At 36.4% G+C, this 16,065-nt stretch overlaps 1 long non-coding RNA gene across 8 annotated transcripts in view; it reads right to left on the bottom strand.

The window, feature by feature from the left end:
* LOC139039895 (uncharacterized) overlaps nucleotides 1-16,065 on the bottom strand; it is a 143,104-nt gene that overhangs the window by 88,725 nt on the left and 38,314 nt on the right. For 7 of the 8 annotated variants that reach the window (XR_011493194.1, XR_011493192.1, XR_011493190.1 and 4 more), the window contains exon 2: nucleotides 364-2,076. The exons of the other annotated variant lie outside the window; for it this stretch is intronic. This is a non-coding gene — a long non-coding RNA (uncharacterized lncRNA). The remainder of the gene's footprint in view (nucleotides 1-363; nucleotides 2,077-16,065) is intronic. 8 annotated transcript variants of the gene reach the window in all.

Below are 16,065 nucleotides of genomic sequence, written 5' to 3' on the forward strand. Positions count from 1 at the left end.
AACATTTTTCAATAGGGGAGTTTAGGCCATTTACATTTGTTTATGTCACAGATAACTTTGATCATAATTATAATATTTTATGTTCTATTTTCTTTTTTTTTTAAGATTTTATTTTTTTTCCTTTTTCTCCCCAAAGCCCCCCAGTACATAGTTGTATATTCTTCGTTGTGGGTCCTTCTAGTTGTGGCATGTGGGACGCTGCCTCAGCGTGGTTTGATGATCAGTGCCATGTCAGCACCCAGGATTCAAACCAACAAAACACTGGGCCACCTGCAGCGGAGTGCGCGAACTTAACCGCTCAGCCACGGGGCCAGCCCCTAAGTATCAGACACTTCTCATACAGCTTCATATCTTTAGACTCACCTGTCTCTTGCTCTAGCTGTTGCTGCACATGGACTCCCACTGACTTTATATCGGCACAACTCCACACTGCCTCGGTTCATCTCCAGCCCAGCATCAGTTGCCTGTTACCCCAAAGTTTTACTGCCGGTTTCACTCTGGAACCCTGCTGGAAACTTACACATAAGAAACATAGAGCCATTTGGTTTTAGTTGATTTTTAAGAAATACTTCTTAGTTCTCAGAGTTGTATTGTTAAATATAATTACATCCAATACTTGATCTGTCCATTTTACCTGTATTTTTTTCTTTGCAATTACTAAATATAAAGAAAAATTATTATATATGTACCACCTCTCACCCTCTTTTCCATTCTCCTTCATATCCATTTTTAAGTGGGACTTTTCCTGGAAGTCTAAATTTAATATGCTTATATTTTGTTCTGTCACCATAAGCTTTTATACTTGCATCACGAATTTAATTTTGTATAAAATACTTCAGTCACTCTTTTCCCTGAGGATTGTGTGTATTTCTATGAGAGTCTCTCATTATTTTTTCTTTAAAAGTGAATTATTGGGGTTGGCCCCATGGCCGAGTGGTTAAGTTCACTCACTCTGTTTCAGCGGCCCAGAGTTACACTGCTTTGGCTCCTGGGCACGGATGTGGTGCCACTCATTGGGCCATATGGGGGTGGCATCCCACATGCCAGGCTGGAGGGACCCACAACTAAAAATATGCAGCTATGTACCAGGAGGCTTTGGGGAGAAAAAGGAAAAAATAAAATCTTTAAAAAAAAGGTGAATTATTCCTTTTGCCTAAATGCCTAAATAATTCATTTAAAATTTGTAATACCTAGACATTTTTCTTCCAAAAAGCTTTTGTTTTAATTTAAGAAATTTTTTCTTCAATTGTATAGTTAAAAGTCAACCTGTGCTTTTCTGTGTAGCCCAACTATGTGTATACTATATCCCTTTGTTATCTGTTTCTAACATTGTCTCTCTCATTCAGCTTAAATTTTTATTCATGTCTATTTTGTTTTTCTAGGTTTTTCCATTTCTGTTCTCTATGATCCTAAATCTGTATTCGACAGTGACTTTTCTTTCACATGATCTTTCTATTGTCATCCACGTTTCCTGACCCCTTCAGCCGCATTTCATCTCTACCTATTATCCTGCTTTTTCTTCTTTGAGCTCTTGTAAATTTTATTTATGCTTTTGCTTCATAGAGGCAGTTGATTCATTAAGGGTTTTTGGGTTTTGCTTTCTTAAATTCATTGAAAAATGTTAAGTCATGATTTTCTTCTTTGTGACATGTTTTCTGGCATTTTTCTTCTGCTATCTAGTTTCCCTATTCATTTGAATATGTCCTGTGCTGTTTTATTTTTGATTCCCCATCTTTGAGGGAGAAGAGTTATTTCTGAATGATTTATTTATAGGAGTTTCTGGGGAAAAGGTCTATGGCTGTGTTCCATGCCAGCAGCAGTTTTCCTTAAGATGTAAGATTTGGTGTGTGAGTTCTTTAAGCTTTTCCTTCTCCCTATCCAACAGAGACATTGACCTGGAGAATGGTCCACATGACAAAGTCTCCTTTTCCCTTATGTCACATAAATAGGCTGCTTCCAGAAAACGTGGTTTAAGTGTGTTGGAGTTCCCATACATCCCGACTTCTCCTCCTTTTCAGTACTAAAATGGATCCAGAGAAGCTTCCTCCTAGTGACAGCGGCTTCAACTCTTTTCTTCTGTGGAAAAAAAAGAAGTTCGTTTGGCATTTTATAGGATGGAGCACGTGCCTTGGGAAAGTGTACTTTTTCAAGTCTTTCTGAGCCTTTCTGATGATGTTGTCTTCCCACTTACTTTCATATTTTGTCTCCCTCTGCTTTTGGCAGTCCTTTGCCAATTTTATAGTTTAGGGTTTCAGCTAGATTCTATTTCCTTTAGTGATGGAGTTTGTGCATTTGTACTCTGGTCTCCTAATTGCTTTTAGATGATTTAAAGGGAGCATTATGAAACATAATAAATATACGTGGTGATCTTCAAGTCTGGTGTGAGAGCTGTTATTTTCTCGCAGGTACAAGGACTGGAGTTAGGGACCCCTTATTTTCTGCAAGGAATTAGACATAGTTTCCCAGGCCAAAAATAAAAATCAACGAATGAAAAATATCTCCACTGTTTATGAATGAATACACACACATACATAATGGGTCACCGCTTATTATCAGGACAAAATCTCGTGCAAATTCACATTTTCAGAAACTCAAATTAACTTAAGAATTAGTCTGGGCCAATCTCTTTAAGAGATTTGACAGATTTTGAACCTACCTGGGATAGGAGACCAAAAGATCTAAGCAGGAATGACTGAAGATCTCAAAGGAAATATGGAGTTAAATTCAAAAGAATATTGATGGTTTAAAATAAGGATAATAGCAGTATCTTGTGATGTTGATAACATATGTAAACATAAAATATATGACAACAGTAGCACAAAGGACACAGTGAGAATAAGTGGAATAATGCCATTGTAAAGATTTTATGGTTTTTATGGAAGTTGCAAAACTACTAATTTAAGATGCCTATAAAAGAGTCAAAGACACCGACTACAATATTTAGTTTAACTAATGGAAGAATTATAATATATATACATATAATATTATCAGGGGAGATAGAATAATATATAAATATATTAACTAATATTTAATATTAAATAATACTTATATAACTGATATATAGTATTAAATATTAACTCATTTTTGTTATATTTTCAAAAGATCTAAATAGATATTCCCAAGGGAGAAGGAATAGGAAGAGGGAGAAAGTGATAGAGAGAGAATAATGCTATCTTATCATTTAAATTTTAGCAGGTTTTAAAATGACGTGTAACAAAAACTAAAAGATAAAAGTAAAATGAAGAAATAAAGAGGTAGGGTCGGACCACAATCCCCCAAGAAGATTTAGCCAAGATATTCCAGAGTTATGGCAACACCATACCCCCAGTTTTGGGGCCCTAGCAGGGCAGGCCAGTTATGTCACCCCTAATGGCTCTGGGGATAAGGCTAGCGGGTGGGGGGAAGTGAACTCTTGTTCACACTAAAACAGGCACATTTCCCAGTACAAGTGACATCTGCTCATGAGAAGCAACTGGAACCAGAGAAGTAATTAGACCTGAATTCCAGATAAGATAAGGTGGCTAGGCTGCCCTTGTAAGAGTATTAAGGAATTGTAGCTTTCTGGACAAGTTCTTAATATTAGTGCTGAATCCAATGAAAGAACCATGCAGGTGGTTTTGAGTGGTCATTACTGATCACAGAATTTCCCTTTGATGACTAGACATTTTTTCTTTTTCTTTTTTCTTTTTTTTGCTGAGGAAGATTAGCCCTGAGCTAACATCTGTTGCCAATCTTCCTCTTTTTTTTCGCTTAAGGAAGATTAGCTCTAAGCTAACATCTGTGCCAATCTTCCTTCACTTTATATGTGGGTCACTGCCACAGGATGGCTGATGAATGGTGTAGGTCTGAACCTAGGATCCAAACATGAAACCCAGGCCGCCAACACAGAGCATGCCAAACTTAACCACTATGCTGCAGGGCAAACCCCAATGACTAGACTTTTGAACTTGAATTATTCATTTCTGAAGACTACCCAGCTGTAGCTTTTAAAATTCATCTCAGGACCAAAATTTATCAATTTAATGTAGACAAGTTTAGGTTAATTGAAAGTTAAGCGGCTCGCAGCACTATAGAGCTGGATGCTTCTGCTACTGATCCACCAAGTGCTCCCCACAAAGACTATCCACCAACAAATGAAACAATAAAACAGTAGAGGGCCCAGGAAGGCCACTCCTCACACTGCTAGAGTGTGGACTGGTTAGATGACATGAATAATACATCATTGTGGTCCAATCTTCAAGTTTGCACAATCTTCCTTATACTGTCAGAACTCTTAGAAATGTTAAAAATATGAGAGAATAAAAGGCCCAGATATTTCCAATCCTTTGGTGATTAAATGTATATGAGTGTGTCTACTTTTTATCTTGATTCACTGTTGAATGCAGGAAGAGAGGCAAAAAGTATCAACTGGATTGTTGTGAAATCATCAAAAAGGTATGGCACCTCTAGCCATTTATTTATTTCTTCCATCACAGTTTAGGAAAATTTCTACAAATATTATGTTTTAGTAAAATAAAATTTGTTATTCTAATATAGACAATTGAGTGGATTATAGGCAATTAATGTTCCTTATTCAGGAGCAGGATAGTGATATGGCATTCTTAAAAAAATTGTTAGAAAATTGTAAAGTTGGATGTGCTTGTTTAACTGTAAATGACAAAAGGATAGAAGTTGAATTATAAATGTTCCAATAGGGATAAAATAGATTTTTAAGAAATTACTAAAAAGACATAATAAACATAAATTTATTCGAACCTGACAAGTTTTGACAGAATTAAAAGGATAAATTATAAAATGTTACAATTATATCCACAGGTTTTTGCACTACTGTCTCGGAAACTTAGAAAGGAAGTGAAAAAGCAAAGAGAATATCGTATTAGAACTAATAACATAGTGAAGCAGAATTCAACTGTGTTTCTCTTTACTACAACTTACACTTAGAAAGTAAAACAAAAACCGTATCATTTACAATAACATCAAAACTATAAATTATATAGGAATAAATCTAACAAAAGTAGAAGTCTATTAAAGAACATAAAATTTCATGAAGAAACACGAAGACAAATAAAAGGAGAGAGATGCCATATTCACGGACATAAGACTAAAAATATTGTAAAGATAACCAAATCTTCTCCAAATATATTTGTATATTCAATGCCATTACTTTTATTTATCTCTTATGGAACTTGACAAAGTAATTTTTAAATATTGAAAAATAATAACCAAAATTTTTTTGAAGAAAAAGTAAATGAAGTTGGGAGGACTTAGTCTCAAGGTGTCCTGACACCTTGTAAGGCTCTAATCATTTAGAGATTATGCAATTGAAGAAGGAATAGAAAGCAGGGCATGAGAACATCACGGAGAACCAATAAACAGACTTGATATATGACAGAGGGACAAGGTAGATCACTGAAGAATATGGATATTCCAATAAATGGTTCTAGCAGTTGAGGACCATTTGGAACAAAATAATATTGGTTCCATGTCTCACATCATACAAAAAAAAACCAATTCCAGGTGGATTAAAGTTTAATCGTGGAAAGAAAAAGTACAAAGCTTTTAGAAGATATTATAGAATTATATATTCAAGATCTCAAGCTAGTAAATGACTTCCTAAACATGATACAAATGGCAGTAACAATAAAGGAAAACGCTGATAAATCTATGTATGAAAAATTGTCTTTCATCAAAAGATAACAAAGGAGCAGTGCTGAAAAAACCTACAGAATAAAAGACATCTAAATAAAGGATTAAAACCAGTATATAAAACTACTTCAAATTAAAAAAATAATAATTGACAATGTAACTTATAAAAAGGAAAAAAAAAACCTTCATAAAAGTGGATTTCCAAATGGCCAGTAAGGACATGAAAAGTGGCTCAAGATTATTGCTTATATAATTGCAAATTGAAATCACAATGAAATGGTGTACACTTATCAAACTAAAATTGGAAAAGCTGGTAATACCAAGCGTTGGTAAGGATGTGGAGCAATCAAGCTCTCCTACAACGCTGTGGCAACGTTCATCGGTACAACGTTTTAGAAAACAATGTGTGTCACCTAACGAAATTCAAAAATATACATATATGACCCAGAAAATCTACTTCTAGATATATGCCCCAGGGAGATTTGCACAAGTGCTTCAGAACTCATATGTCAAACTCCAAAGCATCATGGTCAACACAACCGGGTAGAGTGAAATAAATGCTGAAACGTGATATGCTCACACAACATGCATAAATTTCACCAACACAGTTTTGAGAGAAGAAGCAAAACATCAAAAAGCTTATATTCCTCTGTTAATACAAAACTCACAAGCAGACAAATCTAAATTCCACCATTTACAGATACATAATTATATGGTAAAACTATAAAGAAAAGGCAGGAAATGATTATCACAACAGTTAAGATAGTGGTAACCTCCAGATATGCAGGGGGTTATTTTAAATGTGGCAGGAGTTATTTTGGAGGAGGGACTTGAAGGCATTTTCTGGAGTGCAAGCAGTGTACTATTTCTTGACCGTTGTGTGTATTTTATTTTGCTCGTTTATCTTGTTATCGCATCCATGTATTCTAGTTAGTCTGCACAGCGTATGTTATATTTTATGAAAAATGAAAAAGCAAAATATTCATAATACCAATTAAAAAGATATGTCATTGAGGAATAACCCTGAAGTTATACAAGCACTTACGGAGCAAAATATAAAATGTTACTGAAGGACATTAATGACATCCCAAATAGCTGAAGAACAGCACCGCATTAATTGATCACAATCCTCAAGACAGAAAAAATTTACTTGTCCCACACACAGTCGTTAAATTTGAAGTAATTCTAACCACAAACCTAAGAGGATATGCCAGGGAGATTGACAAACAGGTTCTAAAGTTTACTTGGAAAAATAAAATTTCAAGTATAGCCAAAACCATTCTGAAAAAGAACAAATACATTTTGGTGCTGAAAATGTTACTTCTGTAAAGGACCCTCTTTTGTGACCTTTAAAATGAAGTCAGAGATACTTAAAGTCTTTTATAGCTCACAAAAAGTAAGAATACTTTCACTTTCTTTCTTAAAAGATCTCTAAAGCAGATTCGACTTTATAGACTTTCATTTTGGGGACTTATTTTTGAGGCCTAAACTAAATCTCTTATCCTTAAGCTTGTTTCTTATTTTGTCACTATTCTTGTGCTATAAGGCTTCAGACTATTCAGGACTTATTAAGTTCTCATTTTTCTCTCCCAATGGGAAAAAAAAATAGTGGCTCCATAAGCTTTCCCTTATTTTCATACCTCTGCTATTTCCAAAATTTTCTTTCTTTTGGTTCTGTTTCTCTAAAACCTGACTGGGGCAGGAGGGCTGCACAAGTCGGGAGGGTGGGTAGACGACAGGGGATATATGGCAGTTATAGGGGAAAAATTTGTTTTGAGGAGTGTGTCCTCAGTTTTACTGGTCCTGTACTTAGAATAGCTTATAGTAAAGAGTGTTAGAATAAACAATAATCTTGCTTCACAAGTTTGCTAAACTCAAAGGTAAAAGCATATTTATGTAACAAAGTGTATGACTAGCACTCTCTGATTTCCAGTATATTTTCATAGACGTTATTTCATTTCATTCTCTCAACAACTCTTTGAATTATGACTGGTATTGCCCCTCCCACTAATGAGGACACTCTGAGTGTTGACATGATTTGCCCCAAGGTCCCCAGAGCAGAGCTGAACAAGCACTAGAAGCCAAGTCTTTTCAGGGTTAAGCCAATATTCTTTCTTTTTCACATATTCAAGTATTCATTTGATATGTCAAAATTCCAGCATCACGAGATAATCTGGACTAGCTCCTAGCATTTATGTCATACATTAAATTTTTAGGTTATCAGGTGATTTCTCTTGTGAAAGAGTACACTCCCTGCTATCACCATTTGTAGTAAATAGAATAGTGCCCCCCCCCCAAAGATATCCACTCCTAATTCCCCTAAACTTGTGATATGCTATGTTGCATGGCAAGAGGAAATTACGGTGACAGATAAAATGATGTTTGCTAAATAGCTAACCTTAACATAAGAAGATTACCCTGGATTGTCCAGCGAGGCCAAGGTAATCTCAAGGGTCCTTTAAATGTGGAAGAGGTGGCAGAAGAGTCAATGCCAGAGTGATGTGACGTGAGAACGGCTTGACCAGCCATTGCTGGCTTTGAAGATGGAAGAGGGCCGTGAGGCAAGGAAAGCAGGAAACTTTAAAATGCTGGAAAAGGCAGGCAAATGGATTCTCCCTGAGAAGGTTGTTTCAACACCAAATACATGATGTCTTTTCCAACATTAATTCTCTAATTCTCCGACACTAATTGGGTGCCCAATATTTCAGTTCAATTCAGACACCAACTCCCAGAGTTAGTACAGACCTCATAGATTAAGGGCTGAGTCCTACAAGACTGCCCCACTTCAGACACCAGTCACAAATTCAGCGTTCAAGCCACCAACATTTCTGCCCAGCTGACTACAAATTCAGGGGTTCCCACACCTCCTCCTCAAGTTCAATAATTTGGTAGAATGACTCACAAAACTCAGGAAAAGACTTGACATACTATTACCGGTTTATTATAAAGGATATAACTCAAGAAGAGCCAAATGAAAGAGATGCTTAGGGCAAGGTATGGGGTAGGGGGGCATCCAGAGCCTCCATGCTTCTCCAGGCTTGCCACTCTACGAGCACCTCAACGTGTTCACCAACGCAGAAACTCTCCAAACCCCATTACTTAGGGGTTTTCAACGGAAGTCTCATTACCTAGGCATGCTTGGTTAAATCATTGGCCATTGCCAATTGAACTCTAGCTCCTCTCTCCTCCCTGGAGGTCAGGGGTGGGGTGGGGCTAAAAATCGCAACTCTCTAATCACAACTTGGTCTTTCTGGTGACCAGCCTCTATCCTGAAGCTATTTAGGAGCCCTCAGCCTAGACTCATCTCATAGCATACCAAAGGCACTCTCATCACTCTGGAGAGTACAAAGCTTTTAAGAGCACTGTGCCAGGAACCAGGGACAAAGACCAAATATTTTTCATTATACCACACTCTCCTAGAACCTCTAAACAGGAGCACAGCCTTGTCGACACACCTTGATTTTTGCCCATTGAGACTCATTTTGGACTCCTGATCTCCAGATCAATTTGTGTTGCTTTAAGCCACTAAATTTGTGGTAATTTGTTAGAGCAGCAATAGGAGACGAATATACCATTTGATAGACATTTGCACCAGATTATCACACTCATGTAGTCAGGCAGAATTTCAGATATTAAAAACATGGAAATAACTTTGATTTTTGTTCATTTGGTTTGTTTTCTTAGTCATTGTATTTATGAAAGATTTTATTTTTCACAGTAATTTTTCCTCTTGTAGAGCTGTTTATATCAATGCAATGCAAAGTGACAGGATACCAACATTTGAAGGAAACTACACTATTTTCAGATCAGATATCAGCTGTCAACTTAGATAGAGTGTATCATTTCTGTTATTTTACAGCCCAGTTCACAAAAATTTTACATGCTTACAATTCAGTTCTGTTGTGAAAAATTTGTTGAAATATGGTGCCTATGGAGTGCACAATAAGACCCCTTATGGACGCAGCCTGAATGGATTATGTTGGGTCTAAATGTGAAGGGATACATGTAAATGTGAAATAAAAATGAGAGGTTGAAAAAATTCTCATTAAAGCAAATGAAATTGATAAATAATTTACATCAGTAAGTTGTCAAAAACACAAAATGAATAAGTATTTTGTATTGTTTATTCAGGATTCAGTGTACTCTTTTTAGCTGGGGCTGAATTTATATAGTAGCCAAAAACCAGGAAAGTAAATGTTTAATTAAGCCCTGTTTTCTGTTGATTGGATTAGAAAATGATGATTTTATAGGACTCTATGAACTGTGGATATACAGAAAAAGAATCCTTTCAATATTATTATACATGAGAGACTGATTATCATTTCTGTTAAAGCTCATATTTTTATTTTTTGAGGAAGATTAGCCCTGAGCCAACATCTGCCACCAATCGTCCTCTTTTTGCTGAGGAAGATTGGCCCTGAGCTAACATCTGTGCTCATCTTCCTCTACTTTATTTGTGGGACACTGCCACAGCATGGCTTGATAAGTGCTGTGTAGGTCTGCGCCTGGGATCCTAACTGGTGAACCCTGGGCTGCCAAAGTCGAGGGCATGAACTTAACAGCTGCTCCACTGAGCTGGCCCCTAAAGTTCATCTTTAAAGTACTTTTAGGGGTGCTGGCCCTGTGGCTGAGTGGTTAAGTTCACATGCTCCTCTTCCGTGACCCAGGGTTCACTGATTAGGATCCCAGGCATGGACCTACACACTACTCATCAAGCCATGCTGTGGCAGCATCCCACATAGAAGAACTGGAATGACATACAACTAAGATATACGACTATGTACTGGGGCTTTGGGGAGAGGAAAAAAAGAGGAAGATTGACAAAAGATGTTAGCTCAGGGCCAATCTTCCTCAGCAAAAAAGCATACTTTAAAAAAAAAAGCATGTCCGAAAAGAAGCAACAATTTAAAATAAAATAAAATAATGTGCCTTTATCTCATTTTCAACCTAAAAAGACAAAGTATTCAGATTATTGTTTTGATAAAAAGGACATCAACAAATTAGCATTTCCTCTTCACTCTAAAGTAAATGGAGACATAGAGAATTGACATCCATACAGCAAGTTTGTAATTTGGAATTAAAAAAATCACATTTAAAAAAAATTAGAGTTCTTAATCTGATCTAAAGAACTATGGTTTCTGAAAGTGAATTAAAAAAATTAGGATTAAATTGTATCACTTTACAAAGCAAACATAATATTGAAGCATTTCTTCTTTTCTTGTTAGGCATAATTTCTTATTTTTTATTGATATTACTATTATTATTTATGTTTATTCAAAATAATGATTCCTAAATTATTACAAATATGGAACTGACTAAGATGTTTTTTAAAACACTTTGAGTTTTACATGTTTTTACTTATATTACCTTATTTAATGTTCATCGTTATTATCTAAGAGAGAGTTTCTCTTAATTTTCTTTAAACTAGGAAACAAATGCTTGAGCTCTGATTTGCTCTTCTCAATTTCAAAATCAGATGCTTATCTCAGTGACAGGTACATTGTTAGTGCCCAATAAATGGTATTTTAACTTATTTTTACCTTGTCATTTCTGTATTTTTTTCATAATAAATTAAGATAAAGTCACCAATTATCTAACAGATTCAAGTTATGGTGGAAACTAACTCCGAGCTAGGCAATACTAGTCACAAACAATTTCACATCTCCTTTGATAAAGGCTGAGCAAGGTCTCTTTATGTGGTTGGTGGCTTGTGTCCCACACACTCGTCCCCCATGTCAGGGTGAAGGGAAGCTGCTGCTCAGCCCAGCTTGGCCTGGCAAGCAACGTCAGCCAGGAAGAAGAGCTGCCTTCTGGTAATCCATAGTCCCAGGAGGGGTGACTTTTTGCAATTCATAAAAGGTTTACATAAAGGCATTATATGTGCCCTGGTTTGGGACAATAAAAATCTCTTGCAAACTTAATTTTTTTTTACCTTATTAATCTGAAATCATAGTTACTAGATTTACCCATTGACTATACTAGAGACATGGTAACCATATAGTTTTACATCTATATAACTAAAATTATTTTCTCTTAGACATGAAGTTATTTGTAACGTTTTCTGAACTATTCCAATATGATTGGCTCAAAAAGTTTCTTTGTGAATAATTTGGCGTAAAGATCACATATTTCTGCCACAACATTGTAGGAAAATGGAGCCAAAGGGAACCAAAATGGACAGACACCCCATCAAACGGTATGCCCCTCTCTCTGAGTTTCATGAAGACATAAAAGAGACCAAAACAAGACATTTAGAAGGTCAAATTTACAAAGGCTCATATAACCATCACAGCTTCATGATGGCAAGCTGGAGTTTGCTACTTTAAGAAAGGTCGAAGTAACAAGTGCTCTCTTCTCCATTCAATAACATCCATCCAATCTCCCATTCTAATGTCATCATTTAGGTTCTAGCCATCGGCATTACTGCAATATCTACTAACTATTCTATTGACTGACTGATTGATTGAATAAATAGTTGTATAATTCTTAATATGGGTCAATCTGTTCTAATTGTTTTATAAGTACTAACTCATTTAATCTCCTCAAAGGTGTGGTATATACCATTATTATTCCCATTTTATTGATGAAGACACTAGGGCACAGAAAGTAACTTTCTCAAGATGCCACAGCTAGTAAGGATCAGAATCAGGACTCAAACTGGTTAGTCCAGCTCAGAGTCTTTGCTATTAAGCACTACTTGTGTTATTCCAGTCTTCCCATCTCAGCTCTTTCTTTCCTCTTCCAATTCACTTCCTATACTACATCAGGTCAATCTCTCTCAGGGGCATTTTGACTATGTAGTTATTAAGGATGCTCTTGTTACATGCCTTGCTTTCTGTCTGTACCTGTACAAGTCACTGGAGGCTCAAGATGCCCTGCTAGTCTTCCAGAAACTGATAGCTCGGTAGAGGAGACTGACGACTTGATGAATGGTAGCATGCATGTTCCACATTTGATATGCCTGAATCCTCTTACTCTATTTCCTTTATATTTTTGGCTCATGGCATAAACATTAAAGGATGGCAAGCAAAATGAGAAATGAGATACAATTTTATTAATTTGGGCAAGTATTTCATAACCCTAAAGATGCAGAAATTTTTGTAAACCTTGTTGCAGTAATCAGCTAAGGCCTGAGGCACCCTCAATATAAATTTTGTCACCACAGAAATAAGCATGCCCTCCTATACATGACTGGCCCCGGTGCCCACGTCTACAGACTACAGGCCTGCTTCACAGACATAGGGCGGGAAGCGTGAGGATGAAGAGTGGACATGCATTATCTTTCAATGCGTCCTCTGCTGAATGTAAGCCACCCGACTCTGACTGGGGGAATCAGAGACTTCACGAAAGAGAAGCCCTTTAAGCTAAGATTTGACATAAATTTAACAAATAAGCATAAATGTTTACCAAGAAGACTAGAAGAGGGCAATATATTTCCAGCATAAGGAACAAGAGGCAAAAAGCTACACAAGTGGAAACAAATATGGAGGGTCCAAGAAAACGCTATGGCTGGAAAGAGCTGTATTTACAGGGTGAGATCTCAGGAGATGAGACCCACTGTGAGGCAAGGGTCAGAGTGTTAATGAGTCAGAAAAGTGGGTCAGGAGTCTGGACTTAATCCTACAAGTAGCTTTCGAAATATGTACCATGAATTCCTGTAGTTCTGTGGAGGTTTTTGAGGTTCCCCCAAACAGTTTATTAAAATACTATTTATATTACATTTTTAAACAGTTTTTAAAATATGAGACCACAAATTGTATAAACAAAAATAGTATATTCCAAAATTTAACACCCCGAGGATCATCAACATAATAACTACAACCAAGTTATCTCATATGGGGTATAGGTTTGACTCTTTCTGTGCAATTATTGTAACTTCTGATTAAAAAAAGAAATCAGGGGCCAGCTCCGTGGCGGAGTGGTTAAGTTAGCGCTCCACTTTGGCAGCCTGGGGTTTGTCACTTCGGATCCTGGGTGTGGACCTCCACAGTGCTCGTCAAGCCATGCTGTGGTGGCACCCCACATAGAAGAATTAGAATGACCTACAACTAGGATATGCAACTGTGTACTGGGGCTTTGGGGAGGGAAAAAAAAGAGGAAGATTAGCAACTGATGTTAGCTCAGGGCCAATCTTCCTCACCAAAAAGAAGCAAACCTTTAAAAAAGGAATCGTTGATTAGCAAATTTGCAGTGCTGTACTGATCGTCTTTAAAACATTCTGTCCTAGGCATGTCTACTCAATTAATATCAGGAAATGCTAAGATATGTTAAAGCAACTTTCAGAACTTAGGATAAGATGTGTCTTTATTTTGCACAAATTTTATGTTTATAAATGCTACAATTTTTGTGTTTTGTGAGAGAAAATAATTACCCTTAAAACTAGATATGCATTTCTGCCTAAAACTAGGAAATGTAAAATAACTAAAGAACTATCTCACCTGTTGGCTAGTTTCAAAAAGAAATGACAAATCAACTTTGCTGTCACCTGATCATTCAACAAGTGTTGGTCACAACGACAATATCAAATAAAATCAATTTGCTCTACCTTTACACAAAATCATTCACAGGCAAATATACTATGAACCTTTCTATTATTCTTGGGGTTTGTCTCTAGCTGCAATAAAATATCCTGAGCTTCATCATGTTTTGCGCCGTGAATTTTCCAGAAGAGTTTCTATGATTTTCATTAAGTAATAATATCATTCTGTAATACAACATAGTGTACATAAAAATAAAGCTTTAAACTTCTGCATGCAAAAATGAATAACTTAATGGAATTTAAAAAACAGGATTTAAGTTTAAATTTGATGATATTCAAATACTTCAGTGGATCTCATGTGTTGGAAATGTTGCATTGTCAGGAAGGAGCTTGTTAAACTTTCTGCTACTGACAAATGTCATATGAGTCAGCGACTAGAAAATGTGATCTGCTAATTCAGACAAGAGAAAAACACCCATTGTTCTTGCTTTATGTGATATTGTCACATGAGCTTGTTATTTTTGGGATGCTGGACACATAAACAACTGTAGAAGAAACCATAATGTGTGGTTGTACTTGGAATTCCTCAGATCTAGACTGTTGAAGATTAACGATATCTTCATAGTTTAAATATCTTGATTTCCAAAGAACAGAATGACATGCAATGATATTTTAGTATAAAGAGATATATTTTACATATGTAATTGTAATTCAATAATACAAAATAGCTGTTAAGCTCCAAAATTTATAAATGACCCATAGAGCTCATGAATTACCAAGTGTCTCAGTCGGCTCAGGCTGCTATAACAAAATACCGTAGACCTGGGGGCTTAAACAACAGACATTTCTTTCTGGAAGCTGGAAAATCCAAGATCAAGGTACCAGCAGATTCACTTCCTGGGTTGCAGATGGCCACCTCTGGCTATGTGCTCACATGGCTTTTCCTCAGTGTGCGCTTGTGGAGGGGGTGAGAGTCCCACCCTCATAACCTAATCTAATCCTGATTATCTCCCAAAGGCACTACCTCCAAGTACTATCGCATTGGGGATTAGGGCTTCAACAAACGAATTTTGAGGGGAGACAAACATTCAGTCCATAACTCCAAAAACGCAACATGGCACCCCTATGGTCATCTCCAATTCAACCTACTGCCTAGTTCATACCACAGGTGACAGGATGTGAAAATAGTAGAATGAAAAAATCCATTGTTTTCTAAATGTGTCCAAGCGGTTGTTCTACTTTTAATATGTAGTAATAAAAATTAAGAAGACGTTATCTCTCAAAACAGCATTGGTTAATGCCACACAAGCTGTCCGTTTTGTTAAGGATTTCTTTAAATTACAGATCTTTTAGTTATTTGTGGTAATAGCCATGATTTATAGGATTTCTGTCATTCTATTATTGGTTGTCTTGAGTTAAAGTGCTGATATTAATATCTCAAAGGAAACAAAAGCGAATCACCGTTTATTTTCTAAAACCAAAATGCTTTTCCATTAGATAGAGCAGTTATTATCCATAGTCTAAATACTGAAACATTCTAACAATAGAAGTATTCTGAAAGGATTTTTAAAAACAGTCTTCTTTTTTAAAAATTGCAATGATAATAACTGAAAGTGATTTTCTGGAGCCTGGGTTAAAAATGATGAAACTGCTGCATAAATATTTTGAGACTGAACATATAAATAAATGGACGTGGTTGGGAGGAGCCAGGTTTCTCACTGTTGGAGAGGGCAGCTACAAAAAGCAAAGGGAAAATGCTAGAATGAACCATGTGGTACTGCATTAGAACCAGAGATACTAGTATGATTTCATGTTTAGTTTATTACAGATGCAGATGGATGGCTACACAAATAATGAGAGAAATTTGTGTACATGTGGTCAGTACACATTTCATAGCTGTGTTCACTAAGAGAGCCTTGAAACAATCACGCTCCTATAGT

This window comes from Equus asinus, chromosome 12 (assembly GCF_041296235.1).
Source record: "Equus asinus isolate D_3611 breed Donkey chromosome 12, EquAss-T2T_v2, whole genome shotgun sequence".
NCBI lineage: Eukaryota > Metazoa > Chordata > Mammalia > Perissodactyla > Equidae > Equus > Equus asinus.